Here is an 11,324-nt window from a genome sequence, read left to right on the forward strand (position 1 = left end):
TTTTTGTGCTAAAATTTAAAACCTTGGATTCAGCTTGAATCTTTTTATGTGGAATTAATGCACATTGTCTATTGTTCTTTAGTGTCTGTGTTTTGATGTTCAGAAAATTGATGTATGGAGCCTCTGAATGGATGGCAGAATCGAGCTGAAGACACTGGTTAGATTGCTTCCACTGGACAATTGCTACATTGAAATGAACGTAAGCTTAATTTTATTTGTTTAATCAAAATGTAATCGAAACTGGTCAGACCCCCCCACAAAAAGAGCTACATTTTCTTTAATTTTAAGGTAAATGTGTTTTTATCCGCGCCGTCTTTGCATTTTCGTGAAAAACAGTTCGTGCGCTAGATCTTTGTTCCTCGGGCGTATACGTACTTGCCGTCGCGTTTGTTCCGTCGTTTCGTTAGCCCTCGGTTTTTTCCTGTTTCGTTGACCTGTGGGATTCAGTTTTATTATTTTGTTCTCTTTTCTTCAAGATGGTGTCTATTGATTTTTAGGTCATAGATGTGCGAATAAGGAAGCGAGCTGAAGATGACTGGTCACTTAGCATTTAGATGTGCCTCACTGAAGTGCATAAGATAAGCAATTTTTCAGTTTCAGCAAAACTTTTGGCCTGTTTAACGAAAGGTAAGGCTTTGAGTTTCTTTTTTCTTTTCATGCTTTCTTTACCACGGCGTATTGTTGGCTTCCACTATTTGTGCTTCATTATTGTTTTGCGGGTTGTTTCTTTTTATATGCCTTTTGTATTTTTGTATTCTTTCTTTCGACCAGCGAAACAAGTTTATTTTTCATCATAAACTCCAATGAGCAGACGTACAATTCTGACGATGGAGGAAGTGGACTGTACACGACTTAACACAATTTGCAAATAAGGTGATAAGGTTTCGTTGGCTCTTGGTGTCTTCTTGTTTCGTTGACCTGTGGGATTCAGTTTTATTATTTCGTTTTCTTTTCTTCAAAATGGTGTCTCTTGATTCTTAGGTCATGGATGTGCGAAGCTGAAGATGACTGGTCACTTAGCATTCAGATGTGCCTCACTGAAGTGCATAATATAAGTAATTTTCTAGTTTGAGCAAAACTTTTTGCCTGTTTAATTAACGAAAGGTAAGGCTTTGGGTTTCTTTTTTCTGTTCGTGCTTTTTTTACCATGGCGTATTGTTGGCTTCCACTATTTGTGCTTCATTTTGGTTTCGCAGGTTGTTTCTTTTTATGTGTCTTTTGTATTTTTATATTCTTTCTTTCGACCAGCGAAACAAGTTTATTTTTCATCATTAACTCCAATGAGCAGACGTACAATTCTGACGATGGAAGAAGCAGACTGTACACGACTTAACACAAACTGCAAAAAAGGTGAAGGGAGTTCTGTTTAAGGCATTTTTTTTCAAACTCATTGACCCTTGTTGGTCATTCCTTTTTTCTCCGGCAATACTCGACGCTATATTCTGTGGCTCGTGTATACCGCTTTTTTAGCTGATTTTTTCTTTTCCATGTTCGTTTTCGATGGTATTTTTTGTGGCTGCGTGTGTCGTTCGCGCAGTTTTTGATATGTGCTTATGTTTTTCTCGTTTACTTTTTATCTTTTGAGCTCCGAAATTGGAACCCTTGAGTAAGCTGACAATGACTGGACATAGGACTCTGACTGATTTGTTTTTAAATTAAAATAAAGCGTCTTTTTGAAGTGTAATCATTCTTATTGGACAACCTTTAGCCAGTAGGTTTTGCATTGTTGTAAGTGGCTTTTTGTTTAAATTTGTCACTGCGTTTGGTTTTTGTTTGTTTTGATTATCGCCGTTTAATTGGCAGTGAATTAACTTGATGTGCATTTTTCTCTCTCTTGAGTTTTGTCTTTTGATATCTAGGCACTGGATAATGGAAGCATTTTAATAACTGAAGCAAACTTCGGAGACATCATGCATCAGTCGATGCCATCGCTGATGTTTGTACACTCGCGTGGATGCGTTTTTGTCGCGTTCGTTCCGTCGTTTCGTTGGCTCTTGGTGTCTTCTTGTTTCGTTGACCTGTTGGATTCAGTTTTATTATTTTGTTTTCTTTTCTTCAAAATGGTGTCTCTTGATTCTTAGGTCATGGATGTGCGAAGCTGAAGATGACTGGTCACTTAGCATTCAGATGTGCCTCACTGAAGTGCATAATATAAGTAATTTTCTATTTTGAGCAAATCTTTTCGCCTGTTTAATTAACGAAAGGTAAGGCTTTGGGTTTCTTTTTTCCTTTCGTGCTTTTTTTACCATGGCGTATTGTTGGCTTCCACTATTTGTGCTTCATTTTGGTTTCGCAGGTTGTTTCTTTTTATGTGTCTTTGTATTTTTGTATTCTTTCTTTCGACCAGCGAAACAAGTTTATTTTTCATCATTAACTCCAATGAGCAGACGTACAATTCTGACAATGGAAGAAGCAGACTGTACACGACTTAACACAAACTGCAAAAAAAGTGAAGGGAGTTCTGTTTTAGGCATTTTTTTTCAAACTCATTGACCCTTGTTGGTCATTCCTTTTTTCTCCGGCAATACTCGACGCTATATTCCGTGGCTCGTGTATACCGCTTTTTAGCTGATTTTTTCTTTTCCATGTTCGTTTTCGATGGTATTTTTTGTGGCTGCGTGTGTCGTTCGCGCAGGTTTTGATATGTGCTTATGTTTTTCTCGTTTACTTTTTATCTTTTGAGCTCCGAAATTGGAACCCGTGAGTAAGCTGACAATGACTGGACATAGGACTCTGACTGATTTGTTTTTAAATTAAAATAAAGCGTCTTTTTGAAGTGTAATCATTCTTATTGAACAACCTTTAGCCAGTAGGTTTTGCATTGTTGTAAGTGGCTTTTTGCTTAAATTTGTCATTGCATTTGGTTTTTATTTGTTTTGATTATCGCCGTTTAATTGACAGTGAATTAACTTGATGTGGATTTTTCTCTCTCTTAAGGTTTGTCTTTTGATATCTAGGCACTGGATAATGGAAGCATTTTAATACTTGAAGCAAACTTCGGAGACATCATGCATCAGTCGATGCCATCGCTGATGGAAATACATTTTCTACATTCACATGGAAGAATTTTTTTGACTCGATCAGCTTGAACCATATCAATTTTCCACAGGATTACTTGAAGATTAAATTGCAAAGAACATGTACCTAAAGCTTATTCGTAGATATCATTTAGGATACCCTTAAAAAGGACAGTAGAGATTATTTCTATGTCAAATTTGTTCTGCTGTTGACATGAAGTTAACTTTGTTTCCATTTCTTCTCTGTTAACTCTCCAGGGACTAAATCCTTGAAGCAAGGTTTTACCAAGTGGATGAACTTGGGATGACCACCAAAGATAATGCCACTATCCATTCCGATTAGTATTTTGTATTTTTAGTGTTTCCACATTCTTGCAACTTGTCCCTTGATTCTTACTGATGTACAAACGTAGTCTAGGTTCCTTAGATTCTGTTGTGAGAAGTGGGTCTTTGATGTCTCTGCAAAGGATGTTGTTTCACTGAATTTCCATATAGTGATGGAAAGTATACATCGGCGGAAATTTTGTAAATGAGCCAGTTCGGTATTCCTACAGCGTATGCCCGGCACAAGGCTATTAATATGGCCACGTGCGGAACCTTGGCTTTATGAATACCCAATAGCTCATTATGCTCACGAATCTCAGTTATTGACACTGATCCCTTAAAAGAATCTAAATTTGTTTCAGAAGATGCTTATTGTGTGTACTGTTTTTCCTTCTATTTGTCCAGGATATGTTTGCGAAGAATGAAGACAGTCGAAGACAAAGCACCGATCTACACTTTCCATTTTGGAGTTATTGGAGCATTATGGTTTGAGAATTTCATCACGTAATAGTTAGATTGCTTTATTTGGTTGGCAACTTTTTTTCCCATAAAGTATGCACTGTAATATTTACACACATTATGAGGTATAATGTTATCAATAAGAGTCTTTTGTGATGTGGCAAAAGTAAAGAAACCCACTTTTAAAATGTAAAGGCACTATGGACCATGAAAATATTTTGCTTTTATTTTTTGTTTGAACAGAGTTTTCAAGACTTTCCATCACCGTCAGCTGTTTCCAAAGGAATTTTCGTGTACATTGGGAGTCTATGGTCATCAGCTCGGTCAGTGAGCTTGGTGCGTGCTTGCTGTGGTGTCGGACTCAAGAGATGTGGTGTTTTGTGAAAGGAGGGATCTGCTCATTTGTTTGTCTCCATCAGCCAACAATACAGAACCCACTTTATTCTTCTAATAAATGAGTATATTCTCAATAGGAAAACTACCACACAAATGGTGGACGTCGCAAGTTAGCAGTGTTATTTAGTGTTTTGTATTATAGAGCCCATTGACAGGTAGTTGGTATTCCTGATATATTTCGACTGACTTGTTACATTAAAAGTGTAGAGAAATGTTCTAGGAGTAATAGGTGTAAGCGATTTTAGATGGGAACAATGAAACTCGGATGAAACAGAAGCATGCATAGCTATTTCTTACTGTCGGAAATCGAAGGATGAATGTTACATTTGACATAGGCAAAAATCCTCAAAAGTTCATTCACCCTAACACAACCACTTAATACTAACACCAACACTGACTGCCATTACTTATTACTCCACCATCCACCAAGGACACAGTGCTAAATTATTGCCTAATGCAAATGAAACATTCATAGGGCCTATGCAGAAATTCTTTAGTAGATGTGTAAAAGCATTAAGTGCCGAACTACGTCGTCTGAGTTTTAGTGTTCCCGCCACCTCAATGTAATGTTACACTAGGACAACACTGTATGCTTACTTTGTATTATCGTATAATTCAGCTGGGAATTTTTATACTGAAGAATAAAATGTCAAGTAATTTACCACAGCTTGCATTGAGATGTATTCCTGGATTCTTCAGCTGACCTACATTCCCGTTCCAATATTCTTGTTGAAGCTGATGATTATTTAAATATATCCATGTATGGGCGTTGTCATTTTTTCGGGGGAGGGGGGTTTCTGGGGAAGCATTCATTGGTATCAAACTGATAAACATTGGAAGGGGGATATTATAAGGGGTTTTTATTTTAAGTAAATTATGCGATTTTTACTCCTTTCAATTTTTAATTTCTTTTACTTCTTTTTTCATCATTTTTTGTCGGGGGAGGGGAAGCACCCCTTGTTTCCCTTTGTGAGGCTTATGTTATTTGCAATTAATATTTTGTCGATAACAGTGATATTGTGTGACCAAACTGAATAATGGAGATAAATATAAAATTAATGGCGGACTGACATGTCCTGCACTGACCTGCTTTGAAATGGTCTTTAACTAGTATTGGGTAGGTGAGAGGCTGTTTCTGCAATCCAGAGTGTCCTACGTTCGAAAATGAGTAAATTCAAGTTTGACCCATCTTCCTGATGAAAGTCCCAGCTTGCTTTAATGAGTTGTCATCGGATAACTATCGCGCGGATAGAGAATGAAGTTGCTTTTAGCCGCTTAGCCGTAGAATACATGACGTCTCCAAGTCCAATAGACTTGACTCGAGTCGTAATCCCCCATGACGTGTGCGTTTATGCTTTGCATATGGAGGCCATCGCCCCGCGGGGTCGCTCACTCAGTACCTTGGACCGTTTTCCAATACTCACCTCTGGCTCCGCTCAGGCATCCAACTGTCTTTTTTTTATTTTTACTAGCTGACTTTGAAGCTGTAAGCGCAGTGCCACAAAAACTGAAATGCAATGCAAGTCAATGCAATGCAATGAAGGTCGAATTAGACTATAGAGTGTAGTGAGTGTGATGCTGGTTTTTACGTATTATTTATTTTACAGGCTTCACTTTGCATATAATTAATTTTATCCATTAATTTCAAATTGATAATAACTAGGCCTAGCTATTAGTTAAGGATTTTTTGCAGTTACACCATGTACAATATTCTCTTTTATGAGAATGTGTGGTTCTGAGAAGAACCGGTTTACTCAACGTTTCGGAACAGCTGACCATGATGTCGTTAGGTTGCAGGGTGAGGTCTTGGATGAAAGAGGCGAACTGCTCTGAGTTCTTGACGTGGTGCTCCATGTTGCCAACGAGGGGGTGAAGGATCTTGGCAAGGAGCTTGGCGACATTGTAGGTTGAACCCCCACGAGACGCTACGATGGTTTTACCAAGTGGATGAACTTGGGATGACCACCAAAGATAATGCGACTATCCATTCCGATTTGTATTTTGTATTTTTAGTGTTTCCACATTCTTGCAACTTGTCCCTTGATTCTTACTGATGTACAAACGTAGTCTAGGTTCCTTAGATTCTGTTGTGAGAAGTGGGTCTTTGATGTCTCTGCAAAGGATGTTGTTTCACTGAATTTCCATATAGTGATGGAAAGTATACATCGGCGGAAATTTTGTAAATGAGTCAGTTCGGTATTCCTACAGCGTATGCCCGGCACAAGGCTATTAATATGGCCACGTGCGGAACCTTGGCTTTATGAATACCCAATAGCTCATTATGCTCACGAATCTCAGTTATTGACACTGATCCCTTAAAAGAATCTAAATTTGTTTCAGAAGATGCTTATTGTGTGTACTGTTTTTCCTTCTATTTGTCCAGGATATGTTTGCGAAGAATGAAGACAGTCGAAGACAAAGCACCGATCTACACTTTCCATTTTGGAGTTATTGGAGCATTATGGTTTGAGAATTTCATCACGTAATAGTTAGATTGCTTTATTTGGTTGGCAACTTTTTTTCCCATAAAGAATGCACTGTAAGATTTACACACATGATGAGGTATAATGTTATCAATAAGAGTCTTTTGTGATGTGGCAAAAGTAAAGAAACCCACTTTTAAAATGTAAAGGCGCTATGGACCATGAAAATATTTTGCTTTCATTTTTTGTTTGAACAGAGTTTTCAAGACTTTCCATCACCGTCAGCTGTTTCCAAAGGAATTTTCGTGTACATTGGGAGTCTATGGTCATCAGCTCGGTCAGTGAGCTTGGTGCGTGCTTGCTGTGGTGTCGGACTCAAGAGATGTGGTGTTTTGTGAAAGGAGGGATCTGCTCATTTGTTTGTCTCCATCAGCCAACAATACAGAACCCACTTTATTCTTCTAATAAATGAGTATATTCTCAATAGGAAAACTACCACACAAATGGTGGACTTCGCAAGTTAGCAGTGTTATTTAGTGTTTTGTATTATAGAGCCCATTGACAGGTAGTTGGTATTCCTGATATATTTCGACTGACTTGTTACATTAAAAGTGTAGAGAAATGTTCAGGAGTAATAGGTGTAAGCGATTTTAGATGGGAACAATGAAACTCGGATGAAACAGAAGCATGCATAGCTATTTCTTACTGTCGGAAATCGAAGGATGAATGTTACATTTGACATAGGCAAAAATCCTCAAAAGTTCATTCACCCTAACACAACCACTTAATACTAACACCAACACTGACTGCCATTACTTATTACTCCACCATCCACTAAGGACACAGTGCTAAATTATTGCCTAATGCAAATGAAACATTCATAGGGCCTATGCAGAAATTCTTTAGTAGATGTGTAAAAGCATTAAGTGCCGAACTACGTCGTCTGAGTTTTAGTGTTCCCGCCACCTCAATGTAATGTTACACTAGGACAACACTGTATGCTTACTTTGTATTATCGTATAATTCAGCTGGGAATTTTTATACTGAAGAATAAAATGTCAAGTAATTTACCACAGCTTGCATTGAGATGTATTCCTGGATTCTTCAGCTGACCTACATTCCCGTTCCAATATTCTTGTTGAAGCTGATGATTATTTAAATATATCCATGTATGGGCGTTGTCATTTTTTCGGGGGAGGGGGGTTTCTGGGGAAGCATTCATTGGTATCAAACTGATAAACATTGGAAGGGGGATATTATAAGGGGGTTTTATTTTAAGTAAATTATGCGATTTTTACTCCGTTCAATTTTTAATTTCTTTTACTTCTTTTTTCATCATTTTTTTTGTCGGGGGAGGGGATGCACCCCTTGTTTCCCTTTGTGAGGCTTATGTTATTTGCAATTAATATTTTGTCGATAACAGTGATATTGTGTGACCAAACTGAATAATGGAGATAAATATAAAATTAATGGCGGACTGACATGTCCTGCACTGACCTGCTTTGAAATGGTCTTTAACTAGTATTGGGTAGGTGAGAGGCTGTTTCTGCAATCCAGAGTGTCCTACGTTCGAAAATGAGTAAATTCAAGTTTGACCCATCTTCCTGATGAAAGTCCCAGCTTGCTTTAATCAGTTGTCATCGGATAACTATCGCGCGGATAGAGAATGAAGTTGCTTTTAGCCGCTTAGCCGTAGAATACATGACGTCTCCAAGTCAATAGACTTGACTCGAGTCGGAATCCTCCATGACGTGTGCGTTTATGCTTTGGATATGGAGGCCATCGCCACGCGGGGTCGGTCACTCAGTACCTTGGACCGTTTTCCAATACTCACCTCTGGCTCCGCTCAGGCATCCAACTGTATTTTTTTTATTTTTAATAGCTGACTTTGAAGCTGTAAGCGCAGTGCCACAAAAACTGAAATGCAATGCAAGTCAATGCAATGCAATGAAGGTCGAATTAGACTATAGAGTGTAGTGAGTGTGATGCTGGTTTTTACGTATTATTTATTTTACAGGCTTCACTTTGCATATAATTAATTTTATCCATTAATTTCAAATTGATAATAACTAGGCCTAGCTATTAGTTAAGGATTTTTTGCAGTTACACCATGTACAATATTCTCTTTTATGAGAATGTGTGGTTCTGAGAAGAACCGGTTTACTCAACGTTTCGGAACAGCTGACCATGATGTCGTTAGGTTGCAGGGTGAGGTCTTGGATGAAAGAGGCGAACTGCTCTGAGTTCTTGACGTGGTGCTCCATGTTGCCAACGAGGGGGTGAAGGATCTTGGCAAGGAGCTTGGCGACATTGTAGGTTGAACCCCCACGAGACGCTACGATGGTTTTACCAAGTGGATGAACTTGGGATGACCACCAAAGATAATGCGACTATCCATTCCGATTTGTATTTTGTATTTTTAGTGTTTCCACATTCTTGCAACTTGTCCCTTGATTCTTACTGATGTACAAACGTAGTCTAGGTTCCTTAGATTCTGTTGTGAGAAGTGGGTCTTTGATGTCTCTGCAAAGGATGTTGTTTCACTGAATTTCCATATAGTGATGGAAAGTATACATCGGCGGAAATTTTGTAAATGAGCCAGTTCGGGTATTCCTACAGCGTATGCCCGGCACAAGGCTATTAATATGGCCACGTGCGGAACCTTGGCTTTATGAATACCCAATAGCTCATTATGCTCACGAATCTCAGTTATTGACACTGATCCCTTAAAAGAATCTAAATTTGTTTCAGAAGATGCTTATTGTGTGTACTGTTTTTCCTTCTATTTGTCCAGGATATGTTTGCGAAGAATGAAGACAGTCGAAGACAAAGCACCGATCTACACTTTCCATTTTGGAGTTATTGGAGCATTATGGTTTGAGAATTTCATCACGTAATAGTTAGATTGCTTTATTTGGTTGGCAACTTTTTTTCCCATAAAGAATGCACTGTAAGATTTACACACATGATGAGGTATAATGTTATCAATAAGAGTCTTTTGTGATGTGGCAAAAGTAAAGAAACCCACTTTTAAAATGTAAAGGCGCTATGGACCATGAAAATATTTTGCTTTCATTTTTTGTTTGAACAGAGTTTTCAAGACTTTCCATCACCGTCAGCTGTTTCCAAAGGAATTTTCGTGTACATTGGGAGTCTATGGTCATCAGCTCGGTCAGTGAGCTTGGTGCGTGCTTGCTGTGGTGTCGGACTCAAGAGATGTGGTGTTTTGTGAAAGGAGGGATCTGCTCATTTGTTTGTCTCCATCAGCCAACAATACAGAACCCACTTTATTCTTCTAATAAATGAGTATATTCTCAATAGGAAAACTACCACACAAATGGTGGACTTCGCAAGTTAGCAGTGGTATTTAGTGTTTTGTATTATAGAGCCCATTGACAGGTAGTTGGTATTCCTGATATATTTCGACTGACTTGTTACATTAAAAGTGTAGAGAAATGTTCAGGAGTAATAGGTGTAAGCGATTTTAGATGGGAACAATGAAACTCGGATGAAACAGAAGCATGCATAGCTATTTCTTACTGTCGGAAATCGAAGGATGAATGTTACATTTGACATAGGCAAAAATCCTCAAAAGTTCATTCACCCTAACACAACCACTTAATACTAACACCAACACTGACTGCCATTACTTATTACTCCACCATCCACTAAGGACACAGTGCTAAATTATTGCCTAATGCAAATGAAACATTCATAGGGCCTATGCAGAAATTCTTTAGTAGATGTGTAAAAGCATTAAGTGCCGAACTACGTCGTCTGAGTTTTAGTGTTCCCGCCACCTCAATGTAATGTTACACTCGGACAACACTGTATGCTTACTTTGTATTATCGTATAATTCAGCTGGGAATTTTTATACTGAAGAATAAAATGTCAAGTAATTTACCACAGCTTGCATTGAGATGTATTCCTGGATTCTTCAGCTGACCTACATTCCCGTTCCAATATTCTTGTTGAAGCTGATGATTATTTAAATATATCCATGTATGGGCGTTGTCATTTTTTCGGGGGAGGGGGGTTTCTGGGGGAAGCATTCATTGGTATCAAACTGATAAACATTGGAAGGGGGATATTATAAGGGGGTTTTATTTTAAGTAAATTATGCGATTTTTACTCCTTTCAATTTTTAATTTCTTTTACTTCTTTTTTCATCATTTTTTTTGTCGGGGGAGGGGATGCACCCCTTGTTTCCCTTTGTGAGGCTTATGTTATTTGCAATTAATATTTTGTCGATAACAGTGATATTGTGTGACCAAACTGAATAATGGAGATAAATATAAAATTAATGGCGGACTGACATGTCCTGCACTGACCTGCTTTGAAATGGTCTTTAACTAGTATTGGGTAGGTGAGAGGCTGTTTCTGCAACCCAGAGTGTCCTACGTTCGAAAATGAGTAAATTCAAGTTTGACCCATCTTCCTGAGGAAAGTCCCAGCTTGTTTTAATCAGTTGTCATCGGATAACTATCGCGCGGATAGAGAATGAAGTTGCTTAGCCGTAGAATACATGACGTCTCCAAGTCAATAGACTTGATTCGAGTCGGAATCCTCCATGACGTGTGCGTTTATGCTTTGGATATGGAGGCCATCACCACGCGGAGTCGGTCACTCAGTACCTTGGACCGTTTCCAATACTCACCTCGGGCTCCGCTCAGGCATCCAACTGTATTTTTTTTAATTTTAATA

The 11,324-nt window shown here is 38.4% G+C and overlaps 2 long non-coding RNA genes across 7 annotated transcripts; both read left to right on the forward strand.

Moving 5' to 3' along the window:
• Positions 1 to 531: 531 nt before the first annotated feature.
• Positions 532 to 5,361, forward strand: LOC147797274 (uncharacterized). 2 transcript variants are annotated; one of them, XR_015427261.1, is made up of 2 exons: positions 532 to 3,845; positions 4,044 to 5,361. It is a non-coding gene; the product is annotated as an uncharacterized LOC147797274 (long non-coding RNA). The 2 variants fall into 2 exon arrangements; XR_015427262.1 differs by having other exon boundaries at positions 532 to 3,827.
• Positions 5,362 to 5,689: 328 nt separating this feature from the next.
• LOC147797275 (uncharacterized) lies at positions 5,690 to 9,971 on the forward strand. Of its 5 annotated transcripts, none has more exons than XR_015427255.1 (5): positions 5,690 to 6,098; positions 6,580 to 6,678; positions 6,877 to 8,931; positions 9,414 to 9,494; positions 9,711 to 9,971. It is a non-coding gene; the product is annotated as an uncharacterized LOC147797275 (long non-coding RNA). The 5 variants fall into 5 exon arrangements; XR_015427254.1 differs by having other exon boundaries at positions 6,580 to 6,660; XR_015427253.1 differs by lacking the exon at positions 5,690 to 6,098 and having other exon boundaries at positions 6,440 to 6,678.
• The last annotated feature ends 1,353 nt before the right edge of the window (positions 9,972 to 11,324 follow it).

The sequence above is a fragment of the Acanthaster planci genome, linkage group LG11 (genome assembly GCF_054643075.1).
Source record: "Acanthaster planci isolate LZ-2023a linkage group LG11, COTS_SCS, whole genome shotgun sequence".
Classification (NCBI taxonomy): domain Eukaryota; kingdom Metazoa; phylum Echinodermata; class Asteroidea; order Valvatida; family Acanthasteridae; genus Acanthaster; species Acanthaster planci.